This window comes from Bacillus rossius, chromosome 3, assembly GCF_032445375.1.
Source record: "Bacillus rossius redtenbacheri isolate Brsri chromosome 3, Brsri_v3, whole genome shotgun sequence".
NCBI lineage: Eukaryota > Metazoa > Arthropoda > Insecta > Phasmatodea > Bacillidae > Bacillus > Bacillus rossius.
Window position 1 is genome coordinate 55126703 of NC_086332.1, and position 20092 is coordinate 55146794.

Here is a 20092-nt window from a genome sequence, read left to right on the forward strand (position 1 = left end):
GAGATTGGACCACCACAAAGCAAGACTCAAGACATTTATTTGTATCATATAAGTGAATACGAATCTGTGTGGCACCAGGCGAATATGGAATGGAAAATTATTTTCGTATCTACCTTATTTTTTCATGTCTTACCTTATAGAACTACTACCGTGAGTTTATTAGATGTATTTACTACTAAATAATGACTTAAAGTGACAGTTGTCTGATTTGCTAATAGCTGCAGTGTATCAGCTGTGTTCCCATCCGCCCAACCCACTACCACCGTAGAAGTCACTTTATCTTCCAATAGTTTCATCAGTATATATTTACTGGCACACAATAATAACAGTGTACCATAAACGCGAACATTGATCGAGGAACAAAAGAAAATTCACTCTTTCCCAATGACTCCTTCAGATTGATATCAGGTGAACTTCTTGCACAACCAGCAAACAGCCTATAGTTGTAAAATGTTTTCACAAACCTTTGTCGGTACTTTCTTGAAAGCAATTTTACACAACTTTAATTTAATTTGCTTTATCTTTGCGCAGAAATACATTTTTTTCAGACTCCACTCGCTCAGTTTTGAAGCTTATGTACAAATATGTCCTAATTGCTTGCATTCTTATTGCATTAATCTCAATGTTTAAGCTGAAATAGCTTTTGTGGTGTTATTGTTAAGGTATTTACCATTGTATGACATCGGATCTGTTGAAATATTCACAACGTTGAAGATTGTAGTTATGTCAGAAATTTGGCATTTAGACTTTTATGTTGTAAGATGGTGATGATGTAAGTAAGCATGGTACGTCAGTCCTGCCACATCATTTTCTTCTGTGAATATCGTTGACAGTTCAAGAGCAATAAATAAAACATTGACAATGCAATTATCTTTTGGGTAATATTTACAATATCTGATACATTCATTGCTCTATTTTGGTGTTCTAGATCCTCGTCTGCAACGAAAGCACAAAATGATTTCTGACGCTTGTTTACTACCCAGGTCCTTTCATAAACTCTTCCCAGAGATTGAAGTTTGTCTTTATTAACTGCCTTATATAAGATAAATACCAAGCGACCATGCTTGCATAGTTTCTTAAATCAAGAGCAAAGAAATATTTGGCACACTCTTTCAATGAAGCTAGATGTAACTCCCAATTATAAGTTCTTTCAGATCATATGTAACTCAACATTCTCCCAACCATTTCCATTTATTGGCGAGCAAATTTAAAGGTCGGTTTGTGCTCTCCTTTAAATGTTACAAAACTTCTCTATTTTCGACTGGATTTTTAAGTTCTTAAGAGCAAAAACAGTCTGTTTGTGAAATTATTTAATATCTGTAACATTTTCCATGTGCATGACAGCGATAAACGTTTAGATCTCCTTGTCAAATTCGTAATTTATAATTTCGTGTTGGGTAAAAAACAAGATTGTATAGCATTTACATAAAACAAGCTGAAGTGTTGTATGAAATTCAGTTCGTCGTCTCACATGTTTTCCTGTCAGGATTTGTGACATTTTTTATTACTACATAAATCACATAAGGTGCATTCAATCCTGTACATTCTACAAATGTACCTATTTCACTTAGCATTGTCAATACTGTTTTAAATTTCCCTGATCTCAACACAAAATTTTTATGAAGATTTGGTTTTGCAATTGCTAAATGACAAAGTGTTTTATAAAGACTAAGGTCACAGATGAAAACCGTTTTTGAACCTGAACCTACAATGGCAGTTGTCACTCTTTCCAACATTTACATACACATTACCTGTGTGGAGTAGTTATTCAATTAGTGTGTATAAGAAGAAGCACACAAACTCTCATTTTCTTCATTGGCTTGTTCACCAATGATTGATATACAGACCACATAGGTACGAAAACATCACATGAGGAGATTGCATTGTTTTCATTAGGATTTTCATTTTTGTCATTAATAAGATCATCCAGACTTGTCCTAATTTCACTAAAACTGTTAATACCACTAACATTAGCCATCATTAATACGAAATCTTCAAGTTTGTTGCAATCCATCACTTCTCAATCTCTCTATTAGTTTTCAACCCTGGGCTGAACTTTAGGCACACTATCTTTCTGGGAACATTAAACACTTCCTTGCGATAGTTCAATGAGTGACTGTGGAATGGTTTCAAGTGAACATCATGACTGAGTATCAGTCTCAGCTTCTACTTAGTACACAGCCAATACTGTACAATTGCACAGTGTTCTTACTATAAAAAGTGTCTCATTTGCAAGTCAATATTATCTACTGCACAGAAAATAAATATCCCTTAATCCAGGTATTGTGGTATATATTTGCCCCATTTGCTTCCATACGCATTTAATATCTTCGGTAGCAATCTGATTTACTATCTTGAGGACTTTAACATACTCAATGTAATTTCCTAAACTATGAAAAAAACTGAAATATGAATGTGCTTCTTGATTCTGATGTGAACAGTAAGCTCCACAGCTACCTGCAATGGCATATCCCGTCTATGACTAACATTTTTGACATTCTCTGTTGCTGTCTGGCTATCTGACATTATTTCATATAGAAAAATATGGGAGACTCTTTGATCAATGTTCGACGATTGAGCATCTTTCTGGTTCTCACATTGCATATCCATGTTGCTGTGGATCCACCACTACAAAAATGATAAACCTGTTTCTAAATAGCTTCTTGTGTGTCTACTTTCTTAAGGGACCCACTGAAAGTTCATTTCCCCAGTTTACTAATAGAAGCTCGTAGTAACCGAGCTGCATCAAAGAGGAACAGGCAACAGGATGATTTACATCAGCTGTAGCCTTTAGCGATACACACTATGGTTCGTTAACTCTCTTTGGTTTACTGGAAATAACATCAATACTAAGAGTTCTTCTAACAGTTTCTTAAATTGTTTTGAAGACTTTATTTGTGAATCATCAACGTGTTTATTCACTACCACGATACTGCATATATCCTCAATATCGGTCATTTTTGTAACATTAACTTCATGAATAAATCTACTGAGAGTGGACATGAAATCAATGTAAGCTGCACGTTCATGGATTGTAGAGGTTGCATGCGGATATAGATATTTTGGACTTAAGACTTTTACTACATATTTATTCCAGCATTTTTGTGGTATTTTACGTATTTTGCATAGACACCTGCAGGATCTGTGCAGTCACTTAAACTTAAACAGATAGACAGCTAACATAAGACGTTCACCACTTTGGTCTGCTGCTATGCAATACAGCCTCTCATTGCTTTTCTCACCCTTATAAAAAAATATATATATATATATTTTTTTTGTAAAATTCGGGTGTTTTATATAATATGTATGTCGCATTTATATCATCTTTAGGTTATAATAGCTTTTCTTCTTCAACAAACTTCTTGATCCTATCTATGCTCGCACTATGAGTAAAGTTTTTGTTAAGTTCTTTGTGTCATATTTCATTTGAGTCCAGCAGCTGATGTATACACTCAAATTTCCGAGTGAACTACTAATATGTAAATACTCTGGATCTAACAATATTTCTATTTGGTTTATACACTATAGAAGTTTTTACAGTAAAATAAATAACACGAGGTAATTTTTTACTAACTCGGCATAGATTTCACATTTTATAATCCTTAGAATAACGATTTTTTTTGGTGGAAATACGTATATCCACATGAAGACATCTTCGGATGTTGGACGAAATCAGTGTAAATTGTAAACTTAAAATTCAATATAAGGGTAATAGATGTAGTATAATATTTACTACATTTATCGCATAGAAAAAGGTCATTAAATTAGTATTCTATTAAAAAATGTAGACTCATAAATTTGTGTCATGGAGTAAAATTTGTGTATAACTCACAAACGGTAGAAAAATTAAAAAAAAATGATAAGGACTAATTTGTTCTTTGGCTCATATATAACAGAAAATGTTCTATACAAATTTTGCGTATGAGCACTCTGGAAGTAGTTATTCTTCATGTAATGAAGAAAAAGTCACATATAGCAGCCTTCTTTGATTTATGAGATTATAAAAAACAACAGCACCGTTTGAAGGCAAACACTTGGTGGTGCAAAATTAAAGAGCATACAATTAAGAGATGCCACCTTGTCGCACCTTCCCTTCTCAAAAAATCCCACCAAATACATTATGCTTCTTGACAACATATCGGTGCTGCTGATAGATGATTATGCATACCTCACCCCGCCTGAGGTTCTCTCGGTTAGCTTTCTTCTACAATCCTTGGCGCTGTCACTTCCCCGCATTCCCGTTTGGGTGCGGTTTATTACTACTTTCAAATTTGTTTTCACATGTTTTATTTAATTGTTTTATTTTCCAAATTTAATAGTCCATAGCTCTAAATATACGCATAGTGTCTCCAATATTGTATTCTTACAAAAGAGTTATTATTTTGTCCCAATAACGCAATGACAAATACACCAGCACTCCAAGGCCGCTCGTTTTGTGCTTCGTCACTCGACTAAACCCATCCCTCCCCGCGTCATGCGGTGGGTGGGGGAAGTATTGGCTGGTTTTCCTCTGGCGAACACCGTACTCCCCGTTGTTCACTGTCCCGTGGTCTAACAAGTCGGTTCAAGCTCGGCAGTTTCAGAATGACAACCATCATTCGTATCGAAACGGGAGATGGTTTGAAGTCGTAATTGTAATTAGATACGTTTTGGAACGAAATAATTATTTCGCTTTTCAACTATCGTGCATGCGCTACCGACCGGGAGAGCTGGATCCGGGTTGGCGGGCCACCGGAAACACCAGCGTTTATCAGTTCCGGCCGGTGGTCACTCGGCGATTGCTGCGTGCGTGGAAGAAGGCTAGGGGTGAGGGGGCTCGTCGCAAGATAGCGCGTGTCTCAACCTTACTTTGTAGTGTGCATTTTTATGGGCATTTGCTTTCTCTTTGCAATGTACGATATCTGCCATAAGCGCTGTCCTTGTTTCGGTGCGCTCCGTTGTAAGATATACGCCATAGAGCACAAACGTTTTCGACACAACTAAATTAGGTATGTAAATAAATTTGCTTTTTTTTTTATGTATCTGAAACAGTGTATTTTGTTAAGGAAATTGTGGAATAATTATATTTTCTGGTTGTATATTCCATTTTTACTTCTAAGAAGATGTAACTGAAAGACGCCATCTTGGTTTCAACCTTTTTTTTATATAGTTAATATTAAAAGTTTTGTTTCTATTTGAGCAGAGCACATAACTTAACGTAATGTCTTGGTATTAATAGTGACCGACTGCTATAAATAATTCATAATGTGAAATAATAATTGGTGTTTAGAATTGCTAATTTTTTTGCACTATGTATAAACTGTAGTTATACTGTCAATATACACAATTTTATGGTCTTAGAGAAATCAACAAATAGTAAAAATTTTAAAAATTAAAACTCACTATAACAATTGGTTATATTCACAAATAAGAATGTTAATGTTAACAAGCTGGACAGTATCAATCTGGCCACAGCAATTGCGGCTTCAGGATGACTTTTCGGGAGGGGCTATCGCACAAAGAAAGGTCGTAGTTGCAAAAAATGAAAGTGGTCAGATATTGGCCCTGGAATATTATTTACAAATTACAGGTTTCAAATACAAAACCTTAGTAGCTGCATGCAATTTTTGATGAGATTAAAGTTTAACATATGAAATTAAATATTTAAGTAAACATAAATATATACTAATCAATAAAATTGGTCTCGGGAGGGGCTATCGCCCCCCTTCTGGAGCCGCGCTTGGGCCGCAGTGCGCGCCATTTGCTCTGTACATCAATCTAAACGTGAGATGGACTACAGCTGTGCTGCGTTTGGCTCGACTGCACTAAAGGCTGCCTGTACCAAAGAGATGCGAACTGCGTTTACCCTTCGCGAGGTTTGCGGTCATTCAAAATTACATTTCTTAGATTGGCCAGTAGGTCCCTCTTGGCTGACTTACGGGAATGGCCGTCGTTTGGCTGGTGAGGGGTGAAATCCCAGTTGACTTTGGATATATTTTTTTAATGCCAGAATATAGGACGAAATTTCGTCCGTTGCTAATGAAATTCATTGTAAACCTTATAAGTTGTGCAAGACACGTAAACACAGCTTACAGATAGTGCCATGGTAACGTTTACAATTTTAATTTTTGTTTGTTTTATTTTGCCCCTGCCTACGAGTCGAAACTGGGGAATGGTGCGCGGGAAAGAGTAGGAGTGAAGAATCCAGTGGGTGATGTGCAATGATTTTAGATGGAGAATAAACTTGCTGGCCCCAATTCACGATAATGGGAGAGCTTGTGCGCTAACTTTACAGAGGTTATGACGTCGCCAAATGGCATACGAGGACACAGCAGGGAGTGAATCTCACCCAAAACTCTCCGTATATCTGCCTCGGCGAAGCAATGTTACGATATGTACGCCAATTCGAAACCACAAGGGAATTATTGCATGGTTATATATGCTCTGTGTATGGCCTTACTCAGCTGGTATTCGCATTGAGGCTCGACACTTCGTGACGTGGTGTTGCACAAACTTACGCCCTAACATCGATGGGCATACTGACGTCAGTACCGAGCGAATGCCACGTATGCAAAGGTTGCTGACTATGGAGACGTCTCATCCCTAGAACGTGTGAACCGGTTTCCTGTGTCTGAGATCTTCCTCATTGAGCCGTATTCGTAAAATATATATGTTCTATTGCTTTAAAAATATGAAGTAAATCCTTCAGCTTTTTTAAATTTTAATTTCAAAGAATACCTCATACTTAAACAGTATAAACTCATCTTTCAAAATTGATTAGTTCTCATATAGAAGTAAATGGGAATACATACCTTTTACTTTAAGTAAAAAATAATATCTTTCAACATTTCTGAGTCAGAAGCAGACTCAGGTTTATTGTGAAAAGTATGTTTATTCGATTATCAGCGCGATGGCAGATGTTGTGGATGTGAGGTATGTATGTTAAGCATTAAAAGACCCGCTTACCTACACTTTTGTGTGATTTTAAAGAACTACATATACCATTTCGAAGAAGGAAATGTACAGTGTCTTGCTTACAGATTTTGAGGAGCAAATTAAAAAACTCGGGAGGTGCACAGTCATCTGTTCATAGATTGAAAGTATGCTTACGCTATTTAAATGATCCTACACATACTGCAGTACAGAACTTATGTGATTCACCCAAAAATAACTGCTCCGAGTAAGACATATATTTTTTTTTCAACTGTAAAAGCTAAAGGAAGTAACAAAGGATTACAGGCTATATTGGTGCAAAAATTTATGCGATAAAGTATAGGTTCTTCATTGTGCATTTTTTAATGACATCTAACTTGGCACCAGAAAATAATGCGAATTCTTTTGTTCTCTAGCTATGAACTACTGTTTGCGCTTTCAAAGAGTGAACACGAGGCAGAGGTTGCTTTGCAAGTTGAGAATAGGAGACTTGGTGATCCACACGTTTAGAGAAATCTAACCTCAAGCCAAAAACTAACGCGAATTTTTCGGGTATCTTAACTATGAGTTACGTTTTACGATTTCAAACAGAAAACATGAGGCAGAGGTAGCTTTGTAAGGAGGAAAAGCAGGTAGAGAAGATTGGGATACCTAAACAAAATGTGGTGAGTATTTTTTCTCCCCCGCGCTCTCTCTGCGAGATCTCACCTGGCTGTACGTGACATGGCTATGTGCCTTTCATGTAACAACGCAAAAAAAAATGTCGTAAACATGCGTGCGCACGCCAGAGAGCAGTTGACGGTGCCTGTCCACTTTGGTCATACATCAAAGGTCCTTTGGAGGCGGAAAGCCAGATGCCCTTGTTGTCGGCCTCGCAGCCTCGCGACCGGTAAAACGGGGGGTGTGGGGAGATCGACCGCTAACTGACCTGTCGAACCGTCGACTTTCCTACACGAAATCGCATAAGCCTACCGTGATTCTCGGAGCCTCGCACACCCAGTCTCACATACGGTTGGAAGAGATCCAGAAAAACACACACGCGATTTAAAAACTGCTCAACATACACCAGTGGCGTCAGTTTATGAAAAAAAAAAAAAAATTAATGATACATTCCAATCGGAGTGGTAGTTCCATGCTCAAATTTTGTTTTTGAAACGATTTATTTGAATAGAGAAAATGACTAAAAACTGTTTTATTTAGAATACCTACATTCTGGTATGAAGCACCCAATACATATTCTTTAAAGCACAATAGAGTTGTCATTATACTTTTTTTTTTAAATTTCGGTACATTGAAATATATTAAATTTCCATTCTAATAGTTTCTCATGTACGATGAGAAGACTGCACGCCAGTCCACAGCTTCACAATTTATTGAAGAAGAAAAAAACCGGAACATAGATAATGGATCGTGTGCACAAGATTTTACCGCCAAGTTTTCGAACCTACCGATTCACACTGACTCATAGAACGGTCGTGTGCCTTGGAGGATTGCCTTGCTCATAGCAGGGAAATCCACTATATTTTTACTTACATTACAGACGTTTGGCCACCATTTTGGTGGCAGTTGGGTACTACTATTCGTGTTTATCTATGATAATATGGTGACAAGAAAATATCAAGATATCATGTTGCTCAGGAAATACCAATTACAAGTGACTTGAGATATAAAAACAATATTTCACAATTTTTTAGCTTCCTTAAATAATGAGACAAAATTTTTTATACATCCTATAAAACCTAACAAAATTTATGAGCTAAAAAATATTTTTAACACTACCAAAATATGTCAGAATCTTCATGATATTTCTTTTGCTAAAATTACAGCATAAGAAAGTAACTGTAAAACATTTCGCTCAAGTTATGTTTACAATGGCCTGCTAAGCACTTGCTTAGGTTTTTGATGCGTAAACATCATAGCTCTTGGTATACGGCTTTAAGAAGGAGTAATTTCGTGAAAACGGAACGGAAATATGTAAACAAGATGGTGGATCCACCTGTAGCAACATAAAGACGTATATAGTAACTTTCGTAAATATTTTTGGAAATACCATATGTATTGGTGTGCAAAATGTAAATATGATATTTAATCTACACCAGAATATATTTGGTAAACTAGAATAGTCATAGTAAAACGTAATTTAAGGTTTTAAAACACGTAAAAAAAGGCATTACAATGATTATAACACATATTCCCATTTTTAATTCAGCGGGAAAGCGCGCGTTTGTCGACTTTAAGCGACGTGGTTCAATCTCGTCGCTGGAAAAGCTTTATTTTTTAAATAACATAATAATATAATGTTATTAAATAATAATGTTTAATCAGCTCAATAAGGTTGAGGTTTGTTTGTAGGAAGTATGTACATTTGATTTTAATCGTTTAGGCGAAAACAAATAAACAAACATTAACTTAGTGCTATAATATGTCTTTTAAAATGTTTCAGGTTAATATTTTATTAAGCCATAGAAGTATAACTTCTAAAGTTTGCGGAAAATTTATAGCATTAATTGTTTAGTGAATTTTAACTAGATGAGTAATAATTTGATAAAATTTATTTCGAAACCAAGTCCAAAGCCGGTGTTTAGCATTTTTTCAAGTCGTTTTTGGTTTTATCGGAGGCGTCGTTAATAGTTAAAAATTTCCGGTTGTTTCGTAATGCTATCTGCGGGTGATGGTGGCAAGAAACGTTCACTATTCAGGCAGAGAATTCTAGCGGCGGGCGCAGATAGTACGTGTGTGATTTGAGTCCACAAATTTTTATACTTTAAAAGTGAACATTTTATTTATCAGTTTATTTATGACGCTCAGAATTACATTTAAGAATTTTAATTTAAATTCCGTGTCCTAGTTTTGTATTGTTACGAACGTGAGCAAGGCCGGGACACGCGCAGGTGCAGAGCTGGCTGGCGGCTGCCGCTACGTGAGACGCGCCACGCGCGCCTGGAAGATTACAAGAATTGTCGCTTCCCACCGCTCCCCGCGCGGCGCTGATAACTAAGACACCTGACACCTCACAACTGCGGAGTTACGCGAGCCGCCAACACGTGTTTCGAGAGATTTCTGCTGTCGTGTCGGCGCGGAATGACACGACTGACCCCGGCCGCGCTCGTGAGTTCTGGAAATGGCGGCTGATATTTAAAACGAGGACGGCGGCCTCAGCTTGAGTCAGTGGAGAGTGAGAGTTCAGGCGGAAGTTTTCCCGCAGCGGAGTTTCCGGGGCGATAGTGCCGCGGGTGCGGCAGAGTGGCGAAGTCCTTGGACGAAGGTTCCAGGGCGGAGTTTCCGGGCGATAGTTTCGCGGGCGCGGCGGAGTCCCGAGCGAAGTTCCGAGCGAGGCGTCGAGCGGACCCTCGGCGAAGGAAAGTGCGTCGGCGGCGGCGGAGTGCAGCGACGGAGTCCCGCTGCGGAGATCCACGAGGGGTGCTGCGGCGAGAGTTGCGCCATAGGTGCGGCCCAGCGAGGTGTATGGATTGTGAGAAACGAGTGACTGGGGAAAGCAACATTTTTTAAGTGCAATTGATTATTTGCCATTTTAGAAGATTAATTGTAAGTGTAGTGGCCATCAATAAAACTGTGTGTGTAGTAAAAATCTATTAACTGGGCTATCCTTTACGAACCCGCCGTAAATCGTAACAGTATTATAAGTTTATTTGCAACACGAATAACAAGAGGACACGTCACATGAATTTGCTCGTTACCGAGGATAGAAGTATACACATCACTGGCCATTACTGAAAGACTCGCTCACTTTTATTTTTTCTATTTTGATTTCAGCTTTACCCACGCTGGTCACTGCCATAGACCACAACCGGTGTCACACAAGGAGTTTCTGGCGATTCCGCTAAAACTTCCACGGAGTTTTTTTTTTTTTTTTGCTGAATATTCTTTCCATTGCTGTCCTTAGAGTGCACAAAGAAGTTCACTGAAGAATGCACCAAGAGATGTCTATCGAAATCGATCACGTAATTTATTGATCTAGAAGAATTCACCTGGTGGAAACTGACAACCGCTCAGATTCCACGGAAAAGTGTGACACTGGCCTAACGACGGATCATAGCTGCGCGTCCGCCAGCTGCACAGCAAAACTAACTGTGACCCAAAAATTGAACGACCAATTTTTTCCAGCTTTTGAGTTTTTGAGGTCATAAAATATCATGATTAAAGACCCGGTAATTTCAGGTATCCATTTGATGTTAGTCTAAAATTTACCATTATATGTATACTCTACCCACATATTCTTACCTATTGACTGATTCCTTACTGTAGAAGCTCCCATTCTTTTGAATGGATAGAGACCGGAAAAATTCACAGATTCATTTCGCGATGGGTTAAAATTCAAATACTTATACATGCGATCCTTCTACTATTGATACACAGTTTATCTAGAAGACTCTAGGCCAATGAGAGACTCTCAGCCAAAGAAGTGTCGAATCACGAGAAACCCATTCTATACAACTCTCGAGTCAGCAGCCAATGGAAAAGGTAATTTTTGCTTGTGTATGTAGAGGACTGTGGCGTCTATCCTAAAGGTAATTTAAACCGCGGATTTTTCCGGTTCTATTAATAAATCGATGTGATTCCGTTACTCTTCTGATATCTGATAGTTGACTGATTAACAGTCGTAGAGAGCGTCCTAACGTTTATGATCCAATCACCAAAGCAATAGAGACACTGGAGTTTACCTTGCGGCTAAAATAATCTCCGAAATTTCACGGTCTCTAATCATAGCTTTTTGTGTGTCTGAGTTTAATTTCAATAATTATTTTATATTTTTATACTGGTGCATTTCATTATGTTCTGTAACAGAATACTTTATATTTAAAATTTTCTATTTCAACCAAAAAAAAAATTAAACAAATTTTTTGAACGAGATAAAATAAATTTAAATGATTAAAAAAAAGTCTCAGAGTTTTGTTTTGCAAGCGAACGCGTGTGGCCTTGATGAATTGAATTTGGCAGTTCTGTGGGCAAATCATAGGCCAAATTTGTGCCTGTGCGAATCCATAAATCGCTAATGGTCTCTGAATAGTTGGGATCACGTGGAGTCAGAAATGTTCAACTGTAGAAAGCTATTATTGCGTTTTTAAGACTTGGAACTTGTGGGGGTAAGTTTTTCGTACGATGTCCGAAAGATCTTCATGTTAAATTATTTGCTGTACAAGTAGTCTGTAAAAAAAGAAGTGAGAAATATTAATATTTCAACCATTTATTTAAAATTTGTTATTAGTCTTTTATCCAATTACTCCTTATGTGAGAAATGGCTAAAGTTTTCATCCTATAACAATATTTAAAATTTCCATTAGACCGATACAATAAACATAAATTTGACAGTTTCTAAATAATACTATCGTTATACACTTTCTGATGGTAAAATTAGTGTGTGAACTGGGGTAGTTGCATGCCAGTTGTAGTTCGCAGCATGAAACAATCAGTTATTTCCTCGGCATTTTTTGACTGTAGCCTGCAAGTAGCTAAATATAAGTAAAAATTCATAAAAACTATTGAATAATTTTTTTATTCCCTGTCATGCCAGTGGTTCGTTTGATACGGTACTTCAGATTTGTATAACAGATGGCGGGGCTAAACGAAACCTTGTGGCATTGATATTTTTCTCAGCCGTTAAGTTGAAAGAAAAAATAAGATTCCACATTAGTTAAAATATGAGTGAGAATATTCGTCACAACGAGACACTGGCATCAGAGATTGCAGCTGTTCTAACAGAACGGATGAGTTTTTTTTATTACGAAATGCTTTTCCGTCAGTCCAAGATAAATGGAATCTAGTTTGACCTCATTCTCTTCTGAAAAAATAAAACCACCAATCAAGAAGAAAAATATAGGACTTTAAATCCACTTATAAACGTGACAGTCATAGGAAGAAAGTGACAAATTAAATGACAATAATAATTCACAGGCTTCATTTGCCAATTTTCTGTAAATTTTGTTGGATAGTGTTATTATATTCAGCTTCCACGTATTCAAATTTTGGGAGATATTTTGAACATCTCTTTAGAACGAGCACCCCGAAGTACTTAAATGAAAAGTTCATAACATATTCGGAAAGAAAAAATAGTTTAAAGTAAGGTAAAACAAAAATTTAGAATTATTATTTATAAGTTTCTGAGGTTCTATTAAGCGTATTTATGAAAACAAGAACTACTTACATGCTGAAGTTTATTTTTATTGCTCTAAGTCAACCTTTTTTTTAGTTGTGAGATGATTAAAGAAAAAATAAATTATCTATTAATGCCACACTATTGAAGAAATAGCATACACAAATTTGTATAAGTGGATGATATATATAATATATATACATATATATTATATGTATCAAAACTGTGGGATCAAATGCAGGAAATGTAGAGGAGACAAAAATTTAAATAGGTCCGGAAATGACTATGTTTATCGCTTGTCATTTCACTATACAGGAAGATTCACTGGATCCCTATTACGTGGATTGCCACATCGGCAAGGTACACAACAAATTATACATATGGCGTGTTGTGAACTGTGCACACAATCGCAAATATGGTATTACATTCTCGCCCAACTGCACCCCCTTCCCCTTCACCACGAGCAAGTGTTAAAGTTGTAGTTTCAACAACCAGTACAACTATAAGTTGTGTTTACTCGAGTACTGCTTTCGGCAACATGAATACCAAATTATTGTTTGTTTGGAGTTTTGTGGCAGACGTCGTAGCAGGTACACACAACACAGCCCACACGAATATGGGATGAATAACTGTGTTCCGCAATGTAGCATTTATTCTCATATTTGCGTCGAAAACACTTTGCGATATTTCGCGTATTGATTTAAATATTTTTCATATGATATAAAAACAGAACCTTTAATAGTAATAGTGATCCCTCAGATAGTAAAAGTGGCATTATAGTAATAAAACAGATTTGAATAATGAAGTAATTGTTTTTGTTATCACTAGAGACCGGAAAAATTCGCGATTTCAATGACCTGTAGGATAGACTGCATGATCCTCTACGCACGCGGGAAAATTACATCTGCTCATTGGCTTCTGACTCGTGACACCTGTTAACTGGGATGCTCGTGGTTCGATACTTATTTGGTTAAAGGTCTTTCATTGGCCGAGTATCATTCAGATAAACTGTGGCCCAATCACTGATGCAGTAAAAAGGCAAACGTCTTTGGATTCTAGACCATCACGAAATGAATCCGCGAATTTTTCAGGTCTCTAGTTATCAATAATGCGTTCGAATTACAGAAATTACTCCCTTTTTACTTTTATACACATAATATTTTCCACGTGTGGTCGCAGAGGCTGAAAAGTGTTAGCCCACGCAAACAAGGTGCCTTTTTTCACCCCGTGTTTAGTGTGTTTCTGTACGTGATCTGTTATAACTTAAGCATCATTTTAGCAATTGTCCTAATCTGGCCAGAAAACAAATAAATTTACTTAGATAATACTTATTGCCTGAGTAGTTGTGTTGTATGTAGTGCAGCTTTGCAGACTAGTACAAACGCCGCGTATAACAATCCGCCATAAAACTAACTCCGTTTTGTGTTTCGAATCTGGAGAGAATTTTCAACGGTTGGCAGTCTGCGGTTTGCGTTGGTATGTGGTTTCGTGGGTCGCTCCGTGCAAGCAGTGAATCAGACGGTCGGACTTTGGAGCCATGAACACCCGGGTTTGTGGAGGGGGTTAGCTAGAAGGGGAGGAAGGAAACAGGCGGGAGCGAAGATGGAACATGGAGGGAACGAGAGAGCGCGGCGTAACAGCTGATTCGTAAAAATCAATACGGCGCTGGCCGCCCTGCTAGTCACAACGCTAGCGCAGCGCCGCCATACTTGTTTTCGCTTCAGCTGAAACGTCCGCAGCTGTTCGACGCGTTGGTTTTTTTTTCTACCGGTGAGGTGTGTGTGTGTGTGTGTGTGTTTTTTTTTTCTCCCTGCACGAAGCGCTGTGAGAAATGAAGACGGCGCGGGAAGTGTTTTTCTCGGTGTTGTGAGTTTTCGTGCTGTGTGAAGAAGAACAAGCCGCCATGTCGTGAACGGAGTGTAGAATCAGCAGGTAAGGGAATAACAGACAACTGTGATATTGGCTTTCTCTTTTCCCGAAACTCAAGGTCAAAAAAGCGAATAGGTTATGCAAGTCATGTGTTCATCGTGAACTTATCACAGTTCAACGCGAATTCTTTTCTTCACCGCAAAATGTTCTAAATAACATCCTAGTGTCTTGGATTTCTCAAAAATCAATAGCATGTGATTGGGGTAGTATCCCAATACTTTTGTTACGTACTTTAGTTCAAATTTTACCTTTAAATTAATATTATGGACAGGCTGTAGTGTTCATATCACACTTTGAATACTTACATTAAAAATATGCAGTACGGTTTAAATAGAAATGTTTTAGGTGAAATGTTACCCGCTGCTTTATCATCATTTACACATAAATAAAACTAATTTTCTCACGCATTTAAAAATTATCGTTTCTTATTCATTAAAAAAAAACTCTTATGGTGACAATACGCAAAAAGGTTATTTATAAATTTTTCTGTTGAGTGTTTATACTTGTTTCAAATAAATTGGTGGTTATTTGAGACTTAAATTTAGGGTGTAATGATGCGCCGAACGCAAACTACCGAAATAAATACGTCACAAGTATTAAAACAAAATCGTGTCACACAAAATGATTGTTAGTTGCACCAGGCTGAGCTGCAAAAAATAATGGAGAAGTTTCTTCAACGATTCTTCCAATGGGAAAGATTTATAAATCATTATTTTGGACACATGCCATTGCCAGTAGGTATGCATTGTTTGTCATACAGAAAAGCCGAAGAGCGGACAAAGAAAGATGAATACATAATGTAGGCCTACCCTTGAAGCTCTCATCACCTTATAGCCTCTATACAATAGAGAGAAATTAAATATCAGATATTAGAGGTAGGGGGAAAATACAACTCCTCCTCCGAAATAGAGAAAAAAAAATTGCAAAATATCAGTGAAGAAAGTATGTTATTTTGGGTGATGCTAGGTGAGCTGCTTCAATGCCTGCATTATGTAATTTTAACTCTTAAAAGCCGCAACGCCTACGGCCTCTGCTGTAAGCCCATGTCAGTGGGTAAGTGTCAATAAGTAATTTTTTTATTACTCGTGTTGAAATTTAAACTTTTTCCCCTTCGAAAAAAATCATGCGTACAGTACTACTGAAAACTTCTACAAATTAAATTGTAAGGTATTTTGTTTAAAATACCAGCCTCAATAATAATATTCATAAAGTTGGTACGATAGGTATGTTTTCATTACATTACTCATGGATGTTGAATACCTGATAGTGTGTTTGGTAAATAATTAGTTTAAAATATATTTTTATTTAAAATTAATGATTATAAAGTTTATAGACTTTTTTTTAAACAGTTCTCAAAACGCCGTTTATGTACCAAATGAAAAGTTTCGATTAAAGGAACAAAAGACAACATAATGCATTACAGCCAATATTTGTTATTGCTAAGCTGGCTTTGCGCGGTATTATGTTTTGAGTTCGAAAACAGTCTATTTCAAACGAAAACACGCTGATGATGACGGCCGAGAACACAGTTTTAAAATACGTCTGTTTATAATTTTAAATAACGCCAGTCAGTAGAAATTTCTAGCTTAACATATTTTGGGACATGCCTTTAGTAAACCTTCTAGTGGCTGCTATAACACACATTAATTCCTAACAGAAAATATTACAGCGTAACCAAAACAATTTAATTTTATGAAAACCTACAATTTAGTTATGATCACTTTCCTCTAGCTACCTTGGACTGCCTTTAATGGGACTAATGCATAAATTTAGAAGACAAATCTCCCGTGTTGCTGATGTTTTCAAATTTTCTTTTAAATTTATTTTCATACAAAATATTTTCTCACTTAGTTCTACACTGTAAGTATGCTTTTGAATAAAAATTAATTAATTTATGCGATGGTTAAGGTTGCAGTATACTGTCCCAATTCGTAAATTACTCAAGTTATACGATCAACTTGAGAGATTTACGAATTGAGACAGTATACTGCAACCTTAACTATCGCATTAATTAATTAATTTTTATGCTAAACCATACTTACAGCGTAGAACTAAGTGATTAAATATTTTGAATGAAACTAAATTTAAAAGAGTCTTCTTAGCTCTTGTTTTCTTACGCATAGGCTAAACAAGGCCGCACCTGCTAATACATTTGCAAAATTATAACTCGCCTTGCACCAAGATGACCCAGGTTCGATTCCCGCCAAGGTCTAAATTCCCCCCCCCCCCCCCTCCGCCAACCACCTTATTCAGTCATTAATTCATTCTTAGCTCATTATACCTTGTCTCCAATGATCTGCAAGGCGAAGAGACTTAATGACAATTCATTCATTTATTCATTCATTAGATGGGAAGCCTACGAATAACTGAGCCCCGCGATTACTCCCCAGACATATTCGAATTTCTCAGCTCTCACTTGCAACTTTTCTGTTGTAAAAAAAACTAAAAATATAGCTTCTCAGAATTTAGGAGTATTTTTTAACGTGTGTGACCTAACGAAATTAATTTTCGTTTTAGTTACGATCACCTAGACAAGCGAAAACTAACCATTTTTAATAATATAAATACTATGAACTACGTTTTGCGAGAACTCTAGTACTTTAACAACGATATAGGTACGTATTATCTATGTAATTTAAATAACCCAAACAACCTTCCATTTTGATTACGATCAACTAGACGTGTAAAAACCTACAGTCTCGAAAAACAGCAATAAAAAAATAATTTTTGCGAGAATTTTATTTATGTAACACACCTAATATAACTTTTACAACCACCAAAGAAAAAGAAAAAAAATTGACGATGCACGATCACGCGTTATTCTGGTGTCTGACCCGGGGTTAGTGAATAGTAGGTTTCGCGTCTGAAATGCAGATGGTGTGCACTGACTAAACAGTTAGACGCGTATCCGGCGAGCAACCCACCGTATGAAGCAGGATGTTGGCCAGTGCAAAGGCGCGCGATATGGGGGCGTTGCTTTGACTCGGAGAAGCCTGCGAGGGCGATCGTTGTCACCGCCAGTAAACGAGCGGTTTCCGGTGGTCTGAGTCCCCTCCTACACTCAATCCGTGGAGGGACAAGTAGGCCACTGTATTTGGACGAACTGGCGGTCGGAGCTTCTTATAACTCCATTCGCGGTAATACTTGTCTTTCCCTGACTGTGGACGAATTTGTGGTTGGAACTGTATTCCGTTCGCTGAAAAACCAGTCTGTCCCTGTCCGCAGACGAACTGGTGGTCGTAGCTATTCTCTGTTCGCGGTAAAACCAGCCTGCTCGTGTCCGTGGGCGAACTGGTGGACGGAGCTGTACTCTATTCGCGGTGAAACCAGTGTGCTCCTGTCCGTGCACGAACTGGCGGTCAAAGCTATAGTATGTTCGCAGTAAAAAAACATTGTTCTCCCTACGTGTACGAACTAGTGGTCGGAGCTATACCCGTCCGCGGTAAAACTAGTCTGCCCCTCTCTGTGGACAAATTGTTGGGCAGAGCTATATGGTGTTGCAGTTATCGTAATTTCAGCCATTTTTGCTTAGTAACTGGATACAAACCAATGGTTTTGCAGGTTTTTTGAAAATTATTGGAAATGGTAGGATATAATTTGTTAATCGACGTTGTTTGTTCATCCTGTATAATTTATTTGTAAGATACTGATATGCAAACATTGCAACATCAGTGAAAGTAGTAAAATTACCTCACCCTCCCCCAAAGAAAAATGCATAACTGCTAATGTGGATCGTATGGGTATGGAAGTGCATACATAACTTTTTGTATTCTATACAAATTTGGCCTAGTTTTTGTGCTGTATAATTTGATCGCCGTTATTTATCGTGGTTGATATAAGTGATAAAAACCACATATATGCCTTTAATCACAGACATATTCACTGCGCTTTATACCACATGCAAGCGCGTTCACAAAGGGGGGGGGGGGGATATATCCTCTTCCCTCCACGTATTAATCCTTAAAAAAAAGTCATCTCACCAACAAAATGAAATAATTCGAAAGAAAACAGCAGGATAAAAGATTTATCTCAACCCTCACCCCTAGGGGGGGGGGGGGGGGGGCGAAAATTTAATTCTGTGTACGATCTAGATCAGCTAAGGTTAGGTTAGTGAGAGAGGTTGCCTCAATCCCATGAGGCAATGTAAACAGTCAGAAACACTCCGCTATGACGTCATCTGCAGCCCTCTGCTCCCTGCTGTCCCACAACCCCCGCTTGCTAAAATATCGTTTTTTTTTTTTTTTACGTTATATGTGCTAATCAATATGTATATTATTTCATGTATGGTTCGTATTTTCAGATATACAATGAACAAAATGGTTTATTGCGATTTTTTTTACGAAACACTATATTTACAAAAATTCATGCGCTACAGTGCAGTATAATGTGACAAATACGCATCGAAAATTATGGTTTTAATTTTTTCTGAAGCATATTTTCATTTCTCCTTTAAAGTTTTTAAATTAAAGTGTTACGAAATTGAACTTTTAAAAAGTCCCTGCGTCGTACTTTTAAATATCGTGACTCATTTTTTTAAACGCTCAAGGTAGCTTATGTATAAATTAAATACGGCTCACCTATCCTTAAATATTTTTAATTTGTTGCAATTATACAATACTATTTTTTCAGGATTGACGGACGCCATCTCGGGTATGGCGTGTGTGTTCATTATAATTGATTTGATATGCTCCTTAATGACTTAACAAACTGTTACTGAAAGAAGATGTAATATTTGAAAATACAGTTTTTCTGTGACTAAAAAATTTAAAAGGTTTAAATGAGGAACCCAAGCATTTTTGTTAAAGTTAATTGTGATAAGCATCTATAAATATAAATTTATCCAGTATATCCTTTTCACGGCAAGTAAAATGACAATTTGAATTTTTTGAAAATCACCCGAAATAATACTCTGCATGCGGATCTGTAATGCAGAACCGTTTTTTTTAAAAACATTTTTGACGCGACGTCTAATAAATCGATGAACGCCGGCTGCACGCATGAAAAAAGTATCCCGTAACGCACATTGTCCCACTACGATGTGTCCCGTTACGCTCATTGTACGCTTGAGCAGCATCTCTCTTCCACTCGATTGGAACAACCAACGATTTTACTTTTCAATCATGTTTTTGTCGTTTGAAT

The 20092-nt window shown here is 37.2% G+C and overlaps 1 protein-coding gene across 4 annotated transcripts in view; it reads left to right on the forward strand.

Moving 5' to 3' along the window:
- The first annotated feature begins 4748 nt into the window (after window positions 1–4748).
- Window positions 4749–20092, forward strand: part of LOC134530710 (post-GPI attachment to proteins factor 6) — a 205890-nt gene continuing 190546 nt past the window's right edge. For 2 of the 4 annotated variants that reach the window (XR_010074860.1, XR_010074861.1), the window contains exon 1: window positions 4749–4988. The gene's annotated coding sequence lies outside the window, so the exon portion shown is untranslated. Of the gene's footprint in view, window positions 4989–14504; window positions 14957–20092 lie in introns of those variants that run through there. The other 2 variants (XM_063365809.1, XM_063365807.1) reach the window with 2 other exon arrangements.